Here is a 23,159-nt window from a genome sequence, read left to right on the forward strand (position 1 = left end):
AATATAATGATTTATTAGCATATGTTCATAGACCAATGGTAAACGTTTGTAAGACAGACATCGTTTGAAGTTCATCAGAAATACACAGTAAAACAAGATATCTTACACTATATCTTGTTTTATGCTACATTACAAACAGTTGAAAGTAAAGTACCATCCAATCATAAACACTTGGTTTTTAATTACCTACTTTTTAGAAAACGTTTGAAGTGGAGTACCTACAAAACGACACCCTACTCTGAACCACCAAACTCTTTAAGCACCTGGTAGTGCAATATTTCATAGTTCCCGAATAATGGCAATATATTTTACTGATTTCATAACTAATTTTCAATTTTAGAAGTTTAATTACAAAAAAGCTATTAAACAGTGTTGGATAAAAAAATAAAAAATGAAAGTATAGAATATAGAGTATATAAGAAACCATATTATAAAGTGTACATGGTGAATGAAGGTGAAAGATATATTGGGTACATCATGTTTGTTATGGCTTTTATAATGCATATCTTAGCCTGTCTTGTTTTGTCTTGTCAACCTTGCTGTGAGTCCTGACCCATCAAGGGTATAGGTAACACGTCATTTATGTAAAAAAAAAAAAAAAATAATAAAAAAAAAAACGTGTGTATGAATCACTAAAAGAATGGAACGACAATTAACAATTTAAATGAGATCAATTTTAAAATACATTTTAGAGATATTTTTCTTGTCGAATTGATGTTTTTTTTTAAAATTCGATTTGACCATCGTTTAATCAAGACAGACATATTAACTTATTTATAAAAAATAATCCACCATTGCTTCAAAATTGCTAAAAAATTGTACTGATTTAAGATTGTGCAACACATGAATACCATGTCCCGAAATTGTGCAGTTCATCGCCGTTGACGTCTTCATCATACACCCGGACATCAGAGCCAGGAAAATGCAGATAAATGGTCTCCAAGATACCATATTGTCACCTATTGTGAACCTGGAATTAAAAAATCTCAATCAGTGGCAAGGTCTTCCATAATGTATATTAATCAAAGATCCTCATTTAATCTCCATATATATCTATCATTGTAACTTAGATCCTCATTTAACCTCCATATATCTCAATTATTCTAACCAAGATCCTCATTCAACCTCCATATATCTCTATCATTCTAACTCAGATCCTCATTCAACCTCCATATATCTCTATCATTCTAACTCAGATCCCCATTTAATCTCCATATATCTCTATCATTCTAACTTAGATCCTCATTCAACCTCCATATATCTCTTATCATTCTAACTCAGATCCTCATTTAACCTCCATATATCTCTATCATTCTAACTTAGATCCCCATTTAATCTCCATATATCTCTATCATTCTAACTTAGATCTTCATTTAATCTCCATATATCTCTATCATTCTAACTTAGATCCTCATTCAACCTCCATATATCTCTATCATTCTAACTTAGATCCTCATTCAACCTCCATATATCTCTATCATTCTAACTCAGATCCTCATTCAACCTCCATATATCTCTATCATTCTAACTCAGATCCCCATTTAATCTCCATATATCTCTATCAATCTAACTCAGATCCCCATTTAATCTCCATATATCTCTATCATTCTAACTTAGATCTTCATTTAATCTCCATATATCTCTATCATTCTAACTTAGATCCTCATTCAACCTCCATATATCTCTATCATTCTAACTTAGATCTTCATTCCATAATCTCATTCAACTAACTTAGATCCTCATTCAACCTCCATATATCTAACCTCCATATATCTCATATATATCATCTCTATCAACCTCCATATATCTCTATCATTCTAACTCAGATCCTCATTCAACCTCCATATATCTCTATCATTCTAACTCAGATCCCCATTTAATCTCCATATATCTCTATCATTCTAACTCAGATCCCCATTTAACCTCCATATATCTCTATCATTCTAACTTAGATCTTCATTCAACCTCCATATATCTCTATCATTCTAACTTAGATCTTCATTTAACCTCCATATATCTCCATCATTCTAACTTAGATCTTCATTCAACCTCCATATATCTCTATCATTCTAACTCAGATCCTCATTTAACCTCCATATATCTCTATCATTCTAACTTAGATCTTTATTTAACCTCCATATATCTCCATCATTCTAACTTAGATCTTCATTCAACCTCCATATATCTCTATCATTCTAACTTAGATCCTCATTCAACCTCCATATATCTCTATCATTCTAACCTAGATCTTTATTTAACCTGTATTTCATATTCCACTTAAATACAAAATACTAAGATTAAGTCTTGTTACTATAAGTGTTATCCACTTATACTCATTCAATGTCCAAATTTACAAAAAAGGTACTTACTGTTTGTCATTTTAACGTTACACCCTTCGTGTTTAATTCACTCTCTTCCATGTGTACGTATATATAAACAAACAGAACAGCAGCCGTGTATAGAACGGCCAGACGGTTCTATCCCCAACCAGGAAGTATTAGGTCGTCAGATCAGGCTTAACTTCAAATATGTAAACCACTCCTTCCTTTTTCAATAGTTTTCTTATTTTTAACTACGATATTGAAAAAAAAGTCACGCAGTGACAATTTAGTCTCATGGATTTACATACGAGGACACAGATTCTCGGTTTTGTCAGGGCGGTGTTAGGTTTATTTTCGTTAAATGCATCTTCGTCCGGTAAAGAAACTATATATCCGGGAAGTTTAATAATGATATAAAAAAATAATAAAAGTATGGTTATCTTGATATCAGCAAATTAGAATCTTTATATTGTATGTTTGTTACATGTGTGTTTAATATAAGCACGAGTGTTACAGGCTTACAGGAAATGTTAACTATCTGTGAATCCTACAACCGTAATAGGAGATTCTTGTGTTCTGCTGTCTTATTTAAATGTAAAAACCATTAGCATAAGCTGTAATATCCGTCTCTATAATAAAATATCATTTATTGTTGGAGAATGTGTTCATTAAAGTATTCTTTTGAACTATAAACAGAATTATATGAAAAGAACAAAATTAGCTTGTAACAACGTAAAAAGTGGTACTAGGACCCGTTTGCACTCCGGTGTACACCAATGTGCTTTAAAACCTATTAACAGTTTCAAAGATTATAAAAATTAAAGTCTACCCTTCTGCACTGCATGGATGCGTACTTTGAATACTTTCGAAAACTGAATTTTCAATACTAGAGTGGATCCAACATTTTATTGTTAAGTTTGTCCAGAGTCTTGATAAGAGAATAAAAGTAAGAGGCTTATACAGATATCAAATAAAATTTACTTATGTTTTTATTCAGTTTTTCAAAGCACATACATGACAATATCATAATATATTTCACAACACACTAATTAATAGATCGAAATAAAAGTATGTGTATACAAGACATCTGTGTACAACCACTCGTATCACAATATTTCACACATACCATACATTGCTACTTCATGCTTTCAAATAACTTAGTATCATTCATGAGATTTCAATCGATCCAAGATGTCAGTTTAGAACCTTAAATAAACTTGTTTTAATAGTCATGTGTTGTGGATTTTGAGAGAAAGGAAATGGAGATAGACAGGTAATTACAAAGAGAGACAAAAAGAACCAAATAGCAGACACGTGCACAGGGGCAGGAAACGTCAGATTGAGCAAGACGCACCGACAGACGAACACAAAGACATATAAGCACAATGTTTACAATTGACACAGAGACAAGTGTTGACAGATTAGAGAGAGACAGGCCTTCCAAAACTCAGAAAAGTATAAAATTAAATAGACAATTGCTTTATTGAAAACATTCACTCTACATCAACTATCAGAGTTCAAGAGACCATTGATAGAAATGAAAGAAAATGACAAAAATCTATTCAATTTAAGGACATAAAAAAATATGTTGATTGAAAAGAAATTATCTAACCTATAAAGGATTTATTTCAAGATGTTCTTTGTTTAGAGTAAATTAATGTATCAAATACGTTATCTACCGGATATCATCGCGACACTGACAAAAACTATTGGAAGTCATTAGTCTATAAATCCATAACTGATGACGTAACGACTGCTTGGAAACAAAGAATATCTAACGACGCTGACTTCAAATTGTGTTTTAATACGATCGTTTGAACCCGCACTATTTATGGAAACTAACTCTATGTCATCAAAGTTATCTGGACAATGTCTGATATATAATCAAAATGGTGGAATCTGTACGGGTTTTTTTTTGTGTCACTTTTGAGCTTGTATCTATACATATAAAGTCTTGTTATTCTACATTGTACTGAAACAGTAGAAATCCGTGATGGTCAATGGTGTGTAATCGCCTAAAATTCAAATGTTGGTTTTGGGTTGTATTTAATTTTTTTTGTCAGAATTTACATTTATACATATTTTATTGGGAGGTTTCCTGACCTATCGATTAGACGAAATCGATTAAGAACAATTTCGGTTTAAATCAATATATGCTACAAACAGTTATTATATAAAACGTTGTGCTTATATTGGTTATGATAATAAATATTTACACACAAATACATTGGTCTTCTGTTCAAACATATTCACGTTAAAAACGTGATATATATGTACCACACATTGATATTATAATTCATTGCTGCATTTAACTTTCAAGATTAATATGCAATCTATATGTAACCATGTAAATATGTAGTGAATGTTTCGTTAACATGTTTCATGAATGGTCCTTTGTACTCTTAGCATGCTTGTTAAAACAGCACTACTAAAAATTGGTGATATGTTAGCATTACCATGCAACATTCGTCATATCTTATCTGAGCAGGGCTTTAACCTTGTTCTTCAACAGAGCCTAGAACACGTTTTCTCCTTTTGTACCTCCTAATGTCTAAAGATTGTCTTGTTTAAAACGTGAGTTTTGCGAAATTAGCCGAAAGGCAATTTACAAATATATGAAGTACAATCTTATCAAAACAACAGATTATTGTTTAAATGAAAACATGATCTGAAGGGGAAAAACAACGCTTACTTTCAAGACAATATATCTTATTCAAAAGAAAATAATCATTAATTCATATTTCATAGTTACGAATGAAATATATCAAAAATCGTACTGCTGTTTATCATGCGAATGTTTGAAAAATATTTTATGGTTTTATGAAAATTAAAATCAATGAATAAATGTGTTAGTTTACTCACTATCACCAAACAATAAATATTGAAAAAAGAACTTAAACTGTTTCCGGTTTGGAGATAAATATATGAACTTTAAATCGATTTTCTAACAATTGTGTTTTGGTTGGGAGATAAATATGAGATCTTAAAGTCGATTAATCTCACTTAGATCTAACATGAATTTGTCTGAGCAAAGCATTGGTGCGTAATGTCGATTTTTCAAAGTCATAGAAGAAGGTTTCGGAACTGAGAGCAACTATTAAGTCACTGACTTCAATGCTTATAATGACAGACAATGTTACTATATACGTGCTATGGAGCTGTATCATAACGCTTATCCTTCCGGAACACCTGGTCTGATTCTTTCCTATTTTCATATTTTGTCTTTATTTCATCAGATTTGACCTTGATTGCTGACTCGATTGACATGTTGATTTTATTAGTGTGTTTGGATCTGCATACAATGTGGATCTGCGTGCAATGTCTTATACTACAGTCTATATAGAAACTTTAGGAATTAAACGTATACTGATGTGATATACTTTATCATGTAGAGAATGTTGTATACAGGATCGTTTGGAGATGATAAGTGATCTTATGACTTTCGTGGTAGGAACTCCTACTCCTTGTTCCGGAAATTCAGTTTGTGATTCATGGCAAATCTGTGTTTCGGAAACGTTACAGACATTCAGTGACTGGCTAACTTAAATAATATAAGTGTGGAAAAATTATATCTGCATTTTATCATTTTGCTCTGGAAAATTTACCTCCACCCTAGAACACATAAAATAAACCTTTAAGTCAATGAATTTAAAGTCATAAAAAAGAAATTGAGGAAGTTGAAGGAATTGAAGTGATTTTGCTGTAGTGAAATCAAGAATGCCTTAAACTTAAATTATTTCATGCATTACTTAGACAGGAAAAGCGTCAGTATAATATTGGTAGAGACGATGTTGTCAAATAATTTGAATTCCATAATCAGCTTGGAAAGCCCAAGATGGAACTTTCTGTAGAACGGTCGGTTAAAGTAAAAAAAGAGAGAAAAATTCACAAATTTGTTAGTTTATATATATATTTCATATGGATATTTTCTCAACGATTTTAGATTAGATTTTTTTACCAAAATATTCATTTCAAATTCATTTGATTTGTTTCAAAACAGGATATGGTATTTGTATTTTTGTGCGTGGTCTTTTCCATGAATACTTTCTATTTTTTTCTTCATTTTAATGAAATTGATAAAAGAAAAAGAAATAGAGAAAACGTAGGATTGTACCAGTGACGTAGTTACTTTTTAATGTATTGCTAACCGTAACTATACGATCGATTTAAAATGACATCAAATGTATGAAAAAGTGTGTTCTTTTAGAGATACATGTAGCTCCATTTGGTGAAGCGTAAGGTTGGTAATACAAATACAAATTTATTCATAAAAACATTGATAAACAAAATTTCAAATTTACATAAAATTACAAATCTCACTATGAAATACAAACTGAACACACAGAATATGACTTAAATTACTTAAGACGGAAATAAAGGTGTATCCTTCATGGTGTACGATAGAATATTAAGTTTGTCTCCCACGGTTGAAATTTTTTTTATCTTCCTGGTATGATACCGGGTTAACCTTCCAGGTATCGTTTTTTCTGAGCCGATGACGAACAGAATATGACACTTAACCTCATATTAACCTATTTTTCTTTTTTAATATTTTTTTCTCCTTGAGTATGTATGAAAATCACAGTTTGACTAATTGAACCCCGTCAAAATTATTTGTACAAGCTACACACAAATTTTGTTTTTAATAACCTTTTTTGTGAAGAGATATCAAATAGCAAATAAGATGTGATGGTAAATATTGTAATAACCTACAGCCATGATTAAATACATTAGGGATTTTTCTACCGACCCGTGTTCAAACGGACAAGCAATTTCAAACAAACATGTATAAGGTAAATTAAATGGATGTGACTACCCTTACACAAATTAACAAAACGATATTACATTTTGTCAGTGTGCCTAAGGTTAATAGTTAGTTTGAACGACAAGAACAGTGGATCAGTATTTATAATGGTGATTGTCACCCGAGTCGGGTTAGACAACATTACTTATTGTTCTTAGTAAGAGTTATAGGTATATGTTGTTTTTGTAACTCTCTCCCTTTCTCTGTTTATGATTGTATATATATGTATATATAACAATAGGCCATCATCAACATTTATATTAAATACTAATTACTTGGAACGGGCTTAGTATAAGTTGGAAAACTTGTGCCCAATCCTTTATGTATATTTATATGCAATGAAATATGTTTAAATCAAGGTTAATTTCCTTCTGTTCAAATGAAACCTAAACTAAAATCGATAAAAAAAATTGCAAAGGATCTGATTTTAATATCATTTTGAACATATTCAAATTGAGCTTGATAGTACTTCACGACTAGTATTTAAGAAATATACCCTAATCGGAATAATATTCTACTTAGCTTCAAAGATATTTGGAATCTTTTCTGTGTAATAAATAATTCCGACAAAATTGATGACTGACATGATATTACCATTCAGGCTAAACAGCGACTTGGAAATATAATGCTGGCATGAAGCCAGGTGTTGAAAATTTAACATATCAGAGTTGTCTCCCTTTTGTGACTCTCGCTAAATTTCAAAGCAAACTCTTGTTTCCTTTAAATGATTTACAATCACAACAATATATGGTTAAAATGATGACTACAAAAGGCACAAAGTGCCGGAAACATTAAATATAGATCATAATGACTTTCTCAGTTATTATAATAATCGACGAGAAATATTTACATAATTGATGATGTCTGTATCAGTATCGGTATTCTAGATGATGGAGATTAGGAAACAACCCTGCTGATGCTTCCTAACGAATTTTTGTTTGTATACCTTAACGTATCGAACCTGGGAGAGTCTATTTCTTGTATTCTGAGTTCGTTCCACCACGTTTATTCAATTCAGAATGCTATCATTATCAGCTTAATTCTTCATATCAGGTCGTTCCAAATAGACCGGTCGGGTCCAATCGAGCGAGTAGTTCTGGACAGAGACGTATATATCACGTGATATATGCGTCTCTGTTCTGGATCAGGATACTTAAAAAAAAAAACCCAAAACAAAACAAAACAAAACATTTCCACAAGTTAGGCGTAACAAATAAAAAAGAATTCACTTAAATATTTCACCGCAATTTGAAAAGAATAAAAAATATATATCAAATGTTAGATATAATTTTCCAGAATCCCAGAGCTTATGCAGACGGTATCATCTTATTAATTACTCTTATTTATTGACTGAAATTTTAAAAGTCTTCTTCTCAACACCCAGTTATGTTAGAAGAATCAAATGCTCAGTATCTATGGAAGCATCTTAAGTTGCTTCAGTTACATATTGCAATCACCTTCATCCGGCGTCGTGCGTTCGTAAAAAACAATTTAACATTTTCGACTTCTTCTCAAAATCCACTGATCCGATTTCAATAAAATTTCGCATAAACCTTCCCTGGCTTAAGATAAACCAAAATTATGAAATATTACAGTCCCCAACCCACAGTGGCCTGATGATCGTGGCCAAAAGCGGTCAAATTGACTCGGATTTCAAAAATCTTCCTCTCAACACCCAGATATGGTAAAATCAAATGTTGTGTATGAATGAAAGAGTGTTTTAATTACCAAAATGAGTCTCGCATTTCTTCCCGGGGAGGAAGTTAATTTTATTGTATTTCTTAAAGAAAAAATGTATTGTTGAGAATAACAGTGTTCATTTCCTACTGGGAATAACTTGATAGTATGAATTATTAGTATAGAATGACAGTTTTGATGGTATGCATGTATTGACACTGGCTTACTATATTCAGTGTCACAATTCTGTTTCATGACACTTGATAACTATCCTTTAACCTTTATATTCCATATTGCTAATTTCAGGTGACCATCAACATTTCCTACGTTATGATAATTCTGTGATCATCTGTAAATATTCACTGTTTTGAATTGATATCTAAATGTGCCTTTAAAGAAGATGTTTTGAAAAACATGACTATAGTGGACTCCGTTACATGGTATATGCTGATGTGTATCAGGAACGTTAAATGTAGATTTCATATTTTTTTCATAATAAATCTAAATTTCGGTTTATGGAATATAGTTACAAAACTCAATTGATTCAACAATATTGGTATATATATCAAAATGACAATAGGAAGTAAAAGAATACGACACACTTGAAAAGATATGTATTTCATCATTATATCATATAATTTTATACAAAGGACAATTATAAAGATAGATACACAACTATAGAGACGGAGTAGATACACGTATCACAACTATAGAGACGGAGTAGATACACGTATCACAACTATAGGGACGGAGTAGATACACGTATCACAACTATAGGGATGGAACAGATACACGTATCACAACTATAGGGACGGAGTAGATACACGTATCACAACTATAGGGATGGAACAGATACACGTATCACAACTATAGGGACGGAGTAGATACACGTATCACAACTATAGAGACGGAGTAGATACACGTATCACAACTATAGGGACGGAGTAGATACACGTATCACAACTATAGAGACGGAGTAGATACACGTATCACAACTATAGGGACGGAGTTGATACACGTATCACAACTATAGGGATGGAATAGAAACACGTATCACTATGTCAGACAAGACATAGATACATGCATCACTATATCAGACAAGACATAGATACACGTATCACTATATCAGACAAGACATAGATGCATGTATCACTATACCAGACAAGACATAGATACACGTATCACTATATCCGATAAGACATAGATACACGTATCACTATATCATCCAAGACATAGATACACGTATCACTATATCAGACAAAACATAGATACACGTATCACTATATCCGACAAGACATAGATACACGTATCACTATACCAGACAAGACATAGATACACGTATCACTACACCAGACAAAACATAGATACATGTATCACTATATCAGACAAAACATAGATACATGTATCACTATATCAGACAAGACATAGATACACGTATCACTATACCAGACAAGACATAGATACACGTATCACTATATCAGCGAAGACATAGATACACGTATCACTATATCAGACAAGACATAGATACACGTATCACTATATCAGCCAAGACATAGATGCACGTATCACTATATCAGACAAGACATAGATACACGTATCACTATACCAGACAAGACATAGATACACGTATCACTATATCCGACAAGACATAGATACACGTATCACTATACCAGACAAGACAAAGATACACGTATCACTACACCAGACAAAACATAGATACATGTATCACTATATCAGACAAAACATAGATACATGTTTCACTATACCAGACAAGACATAGATACACGTATCACTATATCAGCAAAGACACAGATACACGTATCACTATATCAGACAAAACATAGATACAAGTATCACTAAATCAGACAAGACATAGATACATGTATCACTATATCCGACAGGACATAGATACACTTATCACTATATCTGACAAGACATAGATACACGTATCACTATATCAGACAAGACATAGATACACGTATCACTATATCAGACAAGACATAGATACAAGTATCACTAAATCAGACAAGACATAGACACATGTATCACTATATCCGACAAGACATAGATACACGTATCACTATATTAGACAAGACATAGATACACGTATAATATTTATAGGGATAAATGTCAGAAGATATTCTGTTTATCTACTTTTTGTGAATGGGACTGAACTTCTTCATGTAAATGAATATTAAATGAGTGATTTCTTTCTGAAAGCTGCCTTTACCGGAAAAAATCAATAATTTGTACAAATGGCATATCGTTTTTGTCAAAACAGAAGTGAAAAGGTTCAATCGGTATTGAACGTCATTGTTAATTTTGTAAAGTCTTAACAGGTTTGGGCGTAAGAATTATAGTGTGATTCCACTGGATGTATGTTCAGACGCGCAAGTGTGGATGTACAGTTTTGACGCGTGACGTGAATATTCCTTTGTCTCAATTGTTCAGACACGCACGTGTGGATGTACAGTTTTGGCACGTGACGTGAATATTCCTTTGTCTCAATTGTTCAGACACGCACGTGTGGATGTACAGTTTTGGCACGTGACGTGAATATGCCTTTGTCTCCATTATTTAGACACGCACGTGTGCATGTGCCTTGCTTTAGACGTACATTTCACAGTTATCGAGGTACTACGCTTTGTTACCGTTGTTGGCAAGCCTGTTAAATTGCTATGATCATACAAAGAGTACACGAAAGTAAACGAACAAAAATATAAGGAATGATTTTTAGGGTAATATTAACCTTGAATTTCTAGTATCTTTATCAGGAATCATGTATCTGGTCATATTGATCAGGAATTCTGATGATCTGGACACATTGGTCAGGAATCGTGGTTTTTCAGTCAAATTTTCTGCATTTGTTTATCGGGAATAGTTGGATTACGCGGTAGTTATACCCTGATCGATATGTGACAGCCATTAAATGGAATACTGCATGGAAGCCGTCATATATAAGAGCTCAATATGTTAATGAAACAAAGGGGAATGTTATATAAATCCAAAAATCTACACCGGAAGTAGTAAGAACAAAAATCGGACGAAATCGGACATTGTTAAATCTTACCACATTTTGTCTAATTAGGCAACGAAATTGTTCCCTGTGTCACATACCAAATTTGTAAACATCAAATCTTAAAACCGACGAATTGAATGTTTTTACGCAAGGATAATTACTACCAACTTAATGATTTATCACTGATGTACAGAATGCCACTTGCCCATGTTTCAATAAATTTCAAGTTTTTGATAATTTTGTAAAGAAGTAACTTTCATTAAAATTAAGCATTTGCTCTATTCTAGTTCAGAAACTTACAGATGTGAAGGTACTGAAACAGGGGATATATGTATGTAGATTGTTTACCAAATATCAATAATAGTCGTTTTATGAATGTTGATGTCGATAGGATATTACTGGATCGGAGCAATCAATTAAATTTTTATTTGACTGCACTTTTTTAATGATATCTAGAACTTGCGAATGAAATTGAACAGTTATAGAGCAGGTATTCGAAAAAAGTGGATTATTCGACCTGCAACTGAAATGATTACTTATCAATATTAACAGCAATGATTGCGTGACTACATGCCTAATAATACTAAATTTTAATGAAGGAACTGGCGGTCGATCTGATAATTATCTGGTGTCACAACAAATGCTGTTTGATATTAAGTGGATGTAGGCTATGATTTATGTACTGGAACAGCACGGAGGGTAGAGTTTCAGTGTTATTTATTTTCATTTCGTTTGATATATGGGTACCGATTGTCGTTTTTCAAAAGTACATGCATGTTTTTTTAATTGTTTTTATAGAATTTATCAGTCCTATGAAGATTGAAAATTTGATAAAGTTTTAATTAAGTATTTCCTATGTTTGTATTTTGAGGTAGAGTATTTTTATCAAAATAAGTTTTTAGAAAAGACTGGGCTAGGAGTTGATATATGATTAATGGTTTTGTATAAACATTGTGATACCTATGTCTCGTTTAAGTAAACTATATGCTTTACCATTTTATAGTTCCGCTGATAAACCTCACAGACAATATTTTACATATTCCGGGTTTCCGTTTCCCTTCCTGTCCTGCGTTCTCTTTCCTTCTGTACTTTGTTTCCCACTCTGAACACTTGCCTTGATACAACAACTCTCGTGAAAATAAAACAGCCGTGTCTCTTGCAGATTAAACATTTACGGCTGTCCGCAATAACTGGAACATAAAAGAAGCTATTTGACTGCATTTGGGTTTGATTCAGTTGGATGTATAACATTCAAAGGACACACGATTTGAAATTAAACATTGAATTAATGGTTAAGAACTCATAGCTGTAACTAAATTTGTATAAATGATAATGAAATATTCCATTATCCTCAAACAAGATTCTTTCGAAACCCCTTTCTGCTTTCTCCTTTTGTAACACGGAATGTAGTATCCGGATATTAAAACGAAGGTTCGTATTTTGATTTGATAAATGTCTAAACGCTGTCAATAACCTTATTTTATCATAATGGAAGGTTTTATTAATATATTCAGTCTGATTCGCTATGTTCGACTAATGGTAGGTTATCTTTATCGCTTGATGTGTAGTTCTTATCCAGCTGCTGAAACTAACGAGAACTTCTTGCTGTCAAACGTCCGTGTCAATATGTATGATATTTAGGGCATAAACAGATCCACGTTGGTTTCCTACTAAACATATCACGTCCCTTACATGTAATATACGAGATTATCAATGACTTCTACTGATGACATGGCTAACAAACATGGTAAACAAACAGTCTTAAACGTTATTCAAACTCTTGCCACTTTCAATATGACCGACAACTCGAAACTCATTTCTGGTGTACGATTGTGGTAATGAAAAGAGCTTCAATTAATGAGATATGTTCTGTCCTCGGATGGTCCCAAATACTATTCAGGCCCCTGCTTCTTTAAAATTGGCTGCCAACATTTTACATATTGCTGAGGTCGGATGTGGTTAAAAAAAGGTCCAAAATTATAATTAAGATATAGCTTGGTCACACTCAAGAAAATCTTGAAAGATGTACACGTGTCCCTCTAAAAACAGTCGGAAGTTCAACTGTACTTGACGCTGTCCTAAAAATAACTTATAAATGAAAATTACGAAATTTATATAATTATATAGCTGTTTCACTTCCCCGTTTTGACTTTTATTCGATCCCTTTGGATTTTCCCTAGTCGCCCAATAGGCTTCAAAATTAGGCCCTTAGCATCACTGATGAGTCCTAGACAGGAGAAACAGCTGTATGATGCAGTGTAATTCATTGTTTGGCTCTACAGTATCACACTCTAAATCATTTAAAGGTGCTATTGTGTGTCTTTTGTACAATCTTGAAAAGGAATCATGTGATGCCAGTCCAGACAATGTTATATATCAATAGGAAAAAAGTTTCAAAAGCATACGAATGAAATTAAAAACAAAATGTCCGTCCGTCCGTCAGTCAGTCATTTCGTGTTCGCAGCATAACATTACAAACAGTTAAACAAGGATAATAAAAATTACCATAAATTGAACATACTTAGACGATGTGCAGTGTACAGAATTCAAGGTCGTTATCTCTTTGTTACAGAAGGATTGCCATTTGTTAAAAAAATTAAAAAGTTGTTTTTGGGGAGCATTTGTACGCTCCAATGGTACACTTGTGTAAACAGGTTTACGTGACCACCACTAGAGAGCGATGATTACTCCCTGGTTATAGATAGGATGTTGCAGACGTTAAGAGCAACAGAAAGCAACTAGTAATTAGAGTAATCAAGTAACATTGTCGATCGATTAGAAAGGATTTCGGATGGGACGACCAAAAAATATTTAAGTTCAAGTGTACAAGTGTATATTTGCAACTGTACCGATTTAATCACTAACTTCTAGTCAGAGTCCGGAGGACGGGACTTTAAACGGTGGCCCGGATAGTGTCGGGCCATACAATATTTCTTTAAAGGCATTTGGCGGACTTCAAAATTACCCTAACCTAAACTAAATCTATGTAGGCCCTTAATCCTTCCTTTCAACTTCTGGACATGTCTCAGAGAATGGTATTATTAGGTCTCGGAGCCGTCTTCTAAATCGAGCAGGGGCGATACCTGGCAACAGGAGAAGGTGAGCAGACAGAAAACCTGTCAACCAATCAACCAAACGACAAGAGCGCCAGTCTCCCGAAGCTAGTCGTGCTGTTCATATGACAGCTATAGTTGACACTATTTGGTAGGTTTAGGCACAGAAAGACAAAAGTGGCGGATCAATTCTTATCTTGATCTGTATCATTACCCGATTTGAGTGTTAGCTGTTGTGTGACGACGCTAGTTCTCGAGTACCGAGATCGAGTACAGCTGATAGTCTAGTTCGTGTGTATATGACACAGGTAGTGGGTTTCGGTGGTCGTAGCTAGCGTGGCATTAGTAGCTGTAGTACTAGTGTTTTGCACTGATAGCTCAACATTTCAGTGGTGATCACTACACGGTAGTCAGCGAATGTATATTGATAGCAAGCAGCCGTTAGTGTTCAGTGTTATACAAAGTGATAAATATGTCCTGAGTAAGTTTGGTCTCGTCATATCCTAACTAAGTAGTGAACTTTAAATCCTATTCTCTGTGATATTTTATGTTCATTTCACCCTCTGGCTGTTATGTAGAAATCGAATATAAGGATAACAAGTTTTCGTCCTTATATCAAATTCCCCTTCCCTGAAAGAAAAGGGCGAAAACTAAACGAAGGAAGAAATATGTACATTCATATTCATAAATTTACATGGCGGGTGTCGCAGAAGGCGACGCTTACTCTTCCGGAACATCTGGTCTCATCTTCCTAATCTTTCTTTTGTTCATATTTTGTTAAGTTTTATTGAATTTTAGTTTAAACTCCTGTTTTTTTATATGAAGACGATTTGTGTATCTGTTTCGTTTTTATTGATCCGTAAATCGTTACATTTTTTAAAACGTATTAGGCAGGACAAAAATAATCCTTAAGGAAAAATTTAGCACGGGCTATTTATACCTGTATTGGGATTATTATAAATATATATAAGCAACTTAGGTATTAATAGAAGTCTGATAACAGAAAAAAGATACACGGTAAACTGGAGAATCACATAACCCAGTAGGGTATCAAATGGTGTTTATTTATTTACTATTGTTAAAGTACATGTAGCAAAACAAGGCATATTCTATACAGATATACAGATAAATAAATACACCTGGGTACATTAAAAACAAAATAAATGGGATATAATTATTTGTTTTTGGAGACTTCGTCAACAATTAATTAGGCGTCACAGAGGATTGAGAGTGGAAAACAATATACTCTTCTGCCTCAAATTTGAATTGATGGAAATGAATTAATTTTTCTAGTTATTTCAACAATTGTCTCGTTAAAACTTGAAATTTTACGAAATCAAGAATAGCACCATTTAAATGAAACCAAATACACCACTCTCATAGTGCCTAACGGTGAACGTGTATACACTAGATCTGTAGAGAAAAACCACTTATATGTCGCATTTCTTTCTTTATTAACTAGTTGAACAATGGTTATTTCCGTTGCCCTATGCAACCAATCTATGGTTTTGGCAGTAATGGATAAGCTTTTCAGTCATTTCCTTTTCCCTGGAAACCTCTAGTCCAGCTTCAGTTTCATATTCACTGACAGCAACTTGAGAGCGCATACCCGTACTTGCGTGAATTGGTGGGGAAACGTTAACATTACGTGGATTGAATTTAGATGTTGAATATGTGTAAGTATAGAATCAGATAACCATTCAATCATCGTATCACTCGAAAATCCTTTTATAAATACTCAATTGGACAGATTAATGACAGCAGCTTGAGAACCAAGAAAATAAGATTTTAAGTCTTTATATACATGGAGAGTTCATGGTCAGTGCCCTAAAATATAAGCTGTACTTGGGTGAGGGTGAAGGCGAGCTCCTTTTGTCTTTCTGATCCGAGCCACTGCGCATGTATTCTATTTATCCTGCAATATTGGTTGAAAATAAGACACTCAAAGCTTCAGCAGTTTTGTAGTTCAAATTTGTTTTCATGTCGTTTACGTTACGTTGAATTTTGCCTGATGACGGACGACAAAATTATTGCTCCGCGAAGAAATGTAGTTCCAAACCTCAAAGGATATGACAATTAACAAACTTATCCATTACAACATATAAAAGCACTTGTTTATATTGTTAAACGTAATTTTAAATTAAATTCAGAGAGTAATGCTGTCGAATTACTGAACGTATTAAAATACAGCTGTTTTCCTTAGCTGCCGAATGCAGCAAAAATATATGTGGCAGATACATTTTGACAATGGCATCGCCGGTTGCAGGATATATCTCAGTCACATGGTACCAAAATGTTTTTGTTTAATAAATTGGAGGCTATAATTCATTCTACCTCTGCACTGACACACCGGAATTATATGACCCAAGTTCCTGGTATTTCATCCCCATGGGCATAGGAGTGACACATATTCATCGGGTGAATAATAGTTCTGTATGTCACACTGATGTTTGGTATCTATTGATAAAGCTTACAACTGTATTAAGCATTTCAAAAGACGGAATAATGGAAAACACTGTTTTTTAATATAATTAATTCATTGCTGTATACTTATGTCTGCTGATTGACTTGATTTGAAGGTTTGCCGTAACCTGCACGCCACGTGTTCACTCATACACATGTACCCGACATTGTACTAATATTATCTTATAAATGAAAATTACGAAATCTGTTTAAGTATGGGGCTGTTGCAAGTTGTGGGGTTTGGTTTTTCTTTTGGTCACTTCGGATTTTCCTCAGTCGCCTCCTAGGCTTAAAAAATACGCCCTTAGCGTCATTTACAAGGGCGAAACATCTGTAGGATGTAGTTAAATTTATTGTTTGGCCCTGCCGTATCTAACTCTTATTTGTATTAAAAGGTGCTATTCAATTGTGTGTCTTGTACAATTTGTGAAAACCGAAAATAGATTTTACACACACAGCTGTCTGTAAGCAACGTGAAACATTTTCCCCCACTATGTCTTCATTAACGAAATTAAAATTTCTGTAAAGAGAGTTATTTCAGTATGCGAAACATTTTGTCCTTGGCCTAAGGTAACCATAAATTTACATGGTAGCAACGGCATGCCTATACACAATGCGGATGAAAAGTACAGGTGTGATGCAATATTCATCACTTTTAGTTCATACGCTCCAGTGTTAACACGGCGGAACAGGTCAACCACCCTGATAACTTGAACAAGGCATTAATTGCTTCTCGTTTTGGTTTCTAACAAAGAAAGCAGAAAGATGGGAACCCTTTTCCACGAATTTTGTTTAATAGTTTGGATAATTTTAGGCTTGAATCTTGGGTCACATGGAACGATGATTGGAAGCTACTTCGTAAGAGTATTTCTTTCTTCGACAAGTCAATACGATGACATGTTGTTAGAGATGAAGTTCAATGTGAAGAACAAGATGTGGTGCGGGACCTATTGTATCCAGTATCGATGTGAATGTTCCGCGTATATATATATATCTCAAACAAAGACTTGTTACATGTATACAGGAAAAATGCCACAAAGCAATGGAGTCATCATTGGATACACAAAAAATACAGGTGATATTTAGTTTATCTAACTTATACTGTAATAATTATATTAATATCAAGCTGTATAATAAACGTGATGATTTCAATTTCAGTATTGGGAATTTTCCATTTCTGGATAGCAATATCCTTGCATCTCCACTTTATGGTATTTACATGTCACAGCTGATTCGATATTCAAGGTCCTGTTCCCATTATCACAATTCTCCTACTAGAAAGTCGTCAACGGACTCGTAACTCAAGGGTTCAAAAGATGCAGATCGATAAAAGTCATAGGGAAGTTTTATGGTCGCCATAGTGATCTCATTGAGGAGTATTACATTTCGACATGACGCTGGACGTGTTTTATGCTCGTTAGTTTGTCTGATGGTTCTCATTGTTCTCATTTGAGATTTTGATTGACAAAGGTTTACATGGTGGGTGTCGTCGATGAAGCAGAAAACGCTTACTCTGCCGGAACTCGTGGTCTTTTTCTCCTTGTAATTTTTCAGGAGTTTCCGTGTATATACCCTCCTCCCCCCACACAATAAGGTGATGAATAGACTATTTTGGAAAGTAGGTTTAGGTTTGTTGTTTCGAAGAGCCGCCATCTAGGGATAATTATCATAAATACATCCCCGTCATGTCGTCGTCTACTTATTGAACAATCTAGAACGAAGTGTTAAAATTAACATGTTTGTCTTCTTTTATATCATTTATTTAATCGATAGATCTGTGAATGTATCAGCAACTTTCATTTGTTTCATCCATTATATATTTTTTGGAACACATCGTACTTTTGTATCTAATTTCAAGCCTTTAAATGATGTGAATTCCAACTAATGCGGTTGACGAAATGCCTATCTGGCGCTTGGAACAATTTATCTTTTGTATAGTGTCTGCTAGTATGTGTGTTCATATAAAAAAATTATGTATAATGATGGATAATTCACGACTGTTTTTGAGCTTAGTTCGGAACCACTGTTCCATTCACTATTGGTCGATCTGTGTTCTTAGTCATTACAAAAAATAAGATAGCCGTGTTTACTGCCTTTTTAAGATATAAGCAGAACAGACAAGTGTAGTTATTTCTAAGTCGGCGAGACTAACTCTACTCGAAAGCATATCATTATACGGATGTACTGACGTGTAAGCGAATGATTAGACGTAAAATTAGTGTCAGTTGTGTTTCAATATGGCTTTTGACATAAAAAAGGACAAAAATAGTATCGCTGCAAATTGGACATAACATCTCTTACTTGTCACTTCGGGAGATAAACCCATCACTTTGGAAGACTAATACAAATGATTCATATTACCTTCTTGTGAGTTTTGTTTAAGACTCTGAGGTCTTTGTTGTGTATCCTGGGACATTTCTGTTTAAGGTCGTATATATAATTTGATTAGATTTCAGCTGCCGATAGTTTCAAGAAGAAATCGAGGGCTTGTCTTTCCTTGGACAGACAGAATTAAATGGTAGATGTTGGTGACACAGAAGAAGCTTGCTCTCCCTGAAAATCTTATTCATTGTCAATAGCTTCCGGGAAAGTCGGTGCTTCTAAATATAGTTTTTACTATGTTGCCGCTTTAGGGTGATGGTTTTGTTAATATGTCGGTTTTCCCTTCTTTTTCCAATCACCAGTCATCTTACCTGTTCATACATTAGGCAAAAGAGAAAAAGATTAATTACATACATTTACCAATATATATCATTTGCCTATTATATGTACATAACGTTGAGATATATATTGTTATATCAGATAATTAATACATAATGATATGGAATCAAATGACGAAATCAGATTTTCATTTTCTTAAATTTGTTGATGTAATAGTCTTTTAACCAAATCAACTTAAGCATCAACATTATTCTTTCGTTATAAACAGAGTTCACTATTAAATGAAGAGTGCGATTATTTTACAGTCCAATAGTGTAATTATCATAAGGTACAGATTTAAACGAGTTCTTATCAAAAAAATGTACTTTGTATATCTCTGGTGCCATGCCTGCATTCTTTACAAATTTATCATCTTCTCTATAGAATATCGATAAGAATCACGCAGAAAATACTATATTTTTTATAATTTTGGGTTTGTTGATGACGTAACCATGACTGCCACGAAGGAAACAAGGACCATACAAGAACGTAGATCAATATAAATGAATCCCCTTTCTTTGATGGTTAGACTTGCGTAGAAATTATGCAAATTTTACCTCTATGCCAGGTATATTACTTTTAAAGAGGCACTTAACTTTATTGCAATAAAGAAACAGATGCTCTTCCATTAACCACGATGAAACATTTGTCAAAAAAATTAATTTCACAATTTTCAATTTACAATTTGGTGGTTAGAGAAAGAACATTAAATATTTTATGTTCACCCTATTAACCGCTAAGTTGTAGACTTGGCATTGCGTCCAATAGAACGGTTTAATATGATAAAAACGAAGAATTGATAACAAGATGAGAAAATTTCGATTCTAATAGAATTAGTTTAAAATGACACCATAACACTTTAATTAACAGGGAAAGCCTGGATGATTGTGTGGTCCATATAAACGGAGATTTTAATTAATAGAATACATTTCTAATGATTTCCCGATTTCGTGTAATTTTCTCATGACCTTGATTATGTAGTCAAATTAATTCCCTGTCAATGCGAAAAACAAAGCTGAAAAATCCGTGAAATAAAACCCGTAAAATCATCAAAAAAAAAAAAAAAAAAAAGAAATGAAAACGTAATAAAATACTTTATCGTTTGCAGGATGTGCTGTTAAGACTCCAGTCATAGACAATGCAGACCTGATCGAGTTTACGTCATGCGAAGTTAGTTTTCAGTGTCGGTACGGCTACAAGATGGAGGGTCCGCCCACAATACAATGTCAAGAAAACGAGGAGTGGAGTGCATCTAATACTATATGTGAAGAGATCAGTAAGTATTTATATATATGTACTTATATATCTTTACATTTTCCCCCGTGTCGTCGTTTAGCATATATGAGCAACGTATAGCTTAAAAAACAGGACAATCCCTTATTTAATTTGATATGGGTATATATTTTGTGGGTCCCTATTAGGTGAAAAACACATGTCAAAATTGTATTACCAAATTAAAAAACAAACAAAACAAACTCCTGAAGACGACGGTTGAGTAAAATGCAAAGCAATACCCATGATTCTCAGGAAAATGTTCGAATCGCATGCTATCTTTACCTGATAATCGTTTTTAGTCGTTAATTGTCAAATGTGAATGGCTTATTTTTAGTAACATTTCACAAGCATGATTTAGAAAAAAATCATGCTATGATGTAACAGACATTGAATGATACCAATCAAATGTGATTTATAAAACTGATGATGTAATAGGCCGTTACTTAAACTGTACATCTTACTGTGAGTTTTTATACGCCAGTCATATATTGGCGTCATCTTCTCCCTCCGTCCCTCCGTCCCGCCGTCCGTCCGTACGTCCATTTCTTGTGAGCGCAACTCCTCCTTAAATAACCATCAGATTTTCACGAAACGTGCTCAATGTCACTACTACAATGGGTAGATGTGCATGATGGGGCAATTCCTTGGTTCGCTGATTTTTGTAAGATTTATGCCATTTTCAACTTTGTATCTGTAGCTTGCTCATAGTGGAGCCTTGTGACCGCAACTCCTCTTAAAATAAACATAAGATTTTCACGAAACTTGCTCAATGTCACTAATACAATGGTTTGATGTGCATGAAGGCACGATTTTACGGTTCATTGATTTTTGTAAGATTTATGATGCAGACATGTTAAAAGCGATAATTAAAAGGACCAATCTTGATCTTTATATTTTGTGGCGACGTATATTGTGTTCACGGCACTCTTGTTTTAATAAAGAGGCAAAACTTTACTTTTTAAAACGCTGTTGTCTATGGCACAGATAATGTGTTCTGTGTTAAGCTATACTGACAGAGATTATATTTTATGTGTACACTGACAGAGATTATGTTTTATGTGTACACTGACAGAGATTATGTTTTATGTGTATAACTACACTGACAGAGGTTATGTTTTATGTGTATAACTACACTGACAGAGATTATGTTTTATGTGTATAACTACACTGACAGAGATTATGTTTTATGTGTACACTGACAGAGATTATATTTTATGTGTACACTGACAGAGATTATGTTTTATGTGTATAACTACACTGACAGAGATTATGTTTTATGTGTATAACTACACTGACAGAGATTATGTTTTATGTGTATAACTACACTGACAGAGATTATGTTTTATGTGTATAACTACACTGACAGAGATTATGTTTTATATGTATAACTACACTGAGAGAATTATGTTTTATGTGTATAACTACACTGACAGAGATTATGTTTTATGTGTATAACTACACTGACAGAGATTATGTTTTATGTGTACACTGACAGAGATTATGTTTTATGTGTACACTGACAGAGATTATGTTTTATGTGTACACTGACAGAGATTATGTTTTATGTGTATAACTACACTGACAGAGATTATGTTTTATGTGTATAACTACACTGACAGAGATTATGTTTTATGTGTATAACTACACTGACAGAGGTTATGTTTTATGTGTATAACTACACTGACAGAGATTATGTTTTATGTGTATAACTACACTGACAGAGATTATGTTTTATGTGTATAACTACACTGACAGAGATTATGTTTTATATGTATAACTACACTGACAGAGATTATGTTTTATGTGTATAACTACACTGACAGAGATTATGTTTTATGTGTATAACT

The 23,159-nt window shown here is 33.5% G+C and overlaps 1 pseudogene; it reads right to left on the minus strand.

The window, feature by feature from the left end:
• Nucleotides 1–1,566: 1,566 nt before the first annotated feature.
• LOC132559943 (uncharacterized) lies at nt 1,567–18,696 on the minus strand (annotated as a pseudogene).
• Between the last annotated feature and the right edge of the window lie 4,463 nt (nt 18,697–23,159).

The sequence above is a fragment of the Ylistrum balloti genome, unplaced genomic scaffold (assembly GCF_031769215.1).
Source record: "Ylistrum balloti isolate Yb309-2 unplaced genomic scaffold, AGI_CSIRO_Ybal_v1 Utg371000, whole genome shotgun sequence".
NCBI classification, from domain to species: Eukaryota; Metazoa; Mollusca; class Bivalvia; order Pectinida; family Pectinidae; genus Ylistrum; species Ylistrum balloti.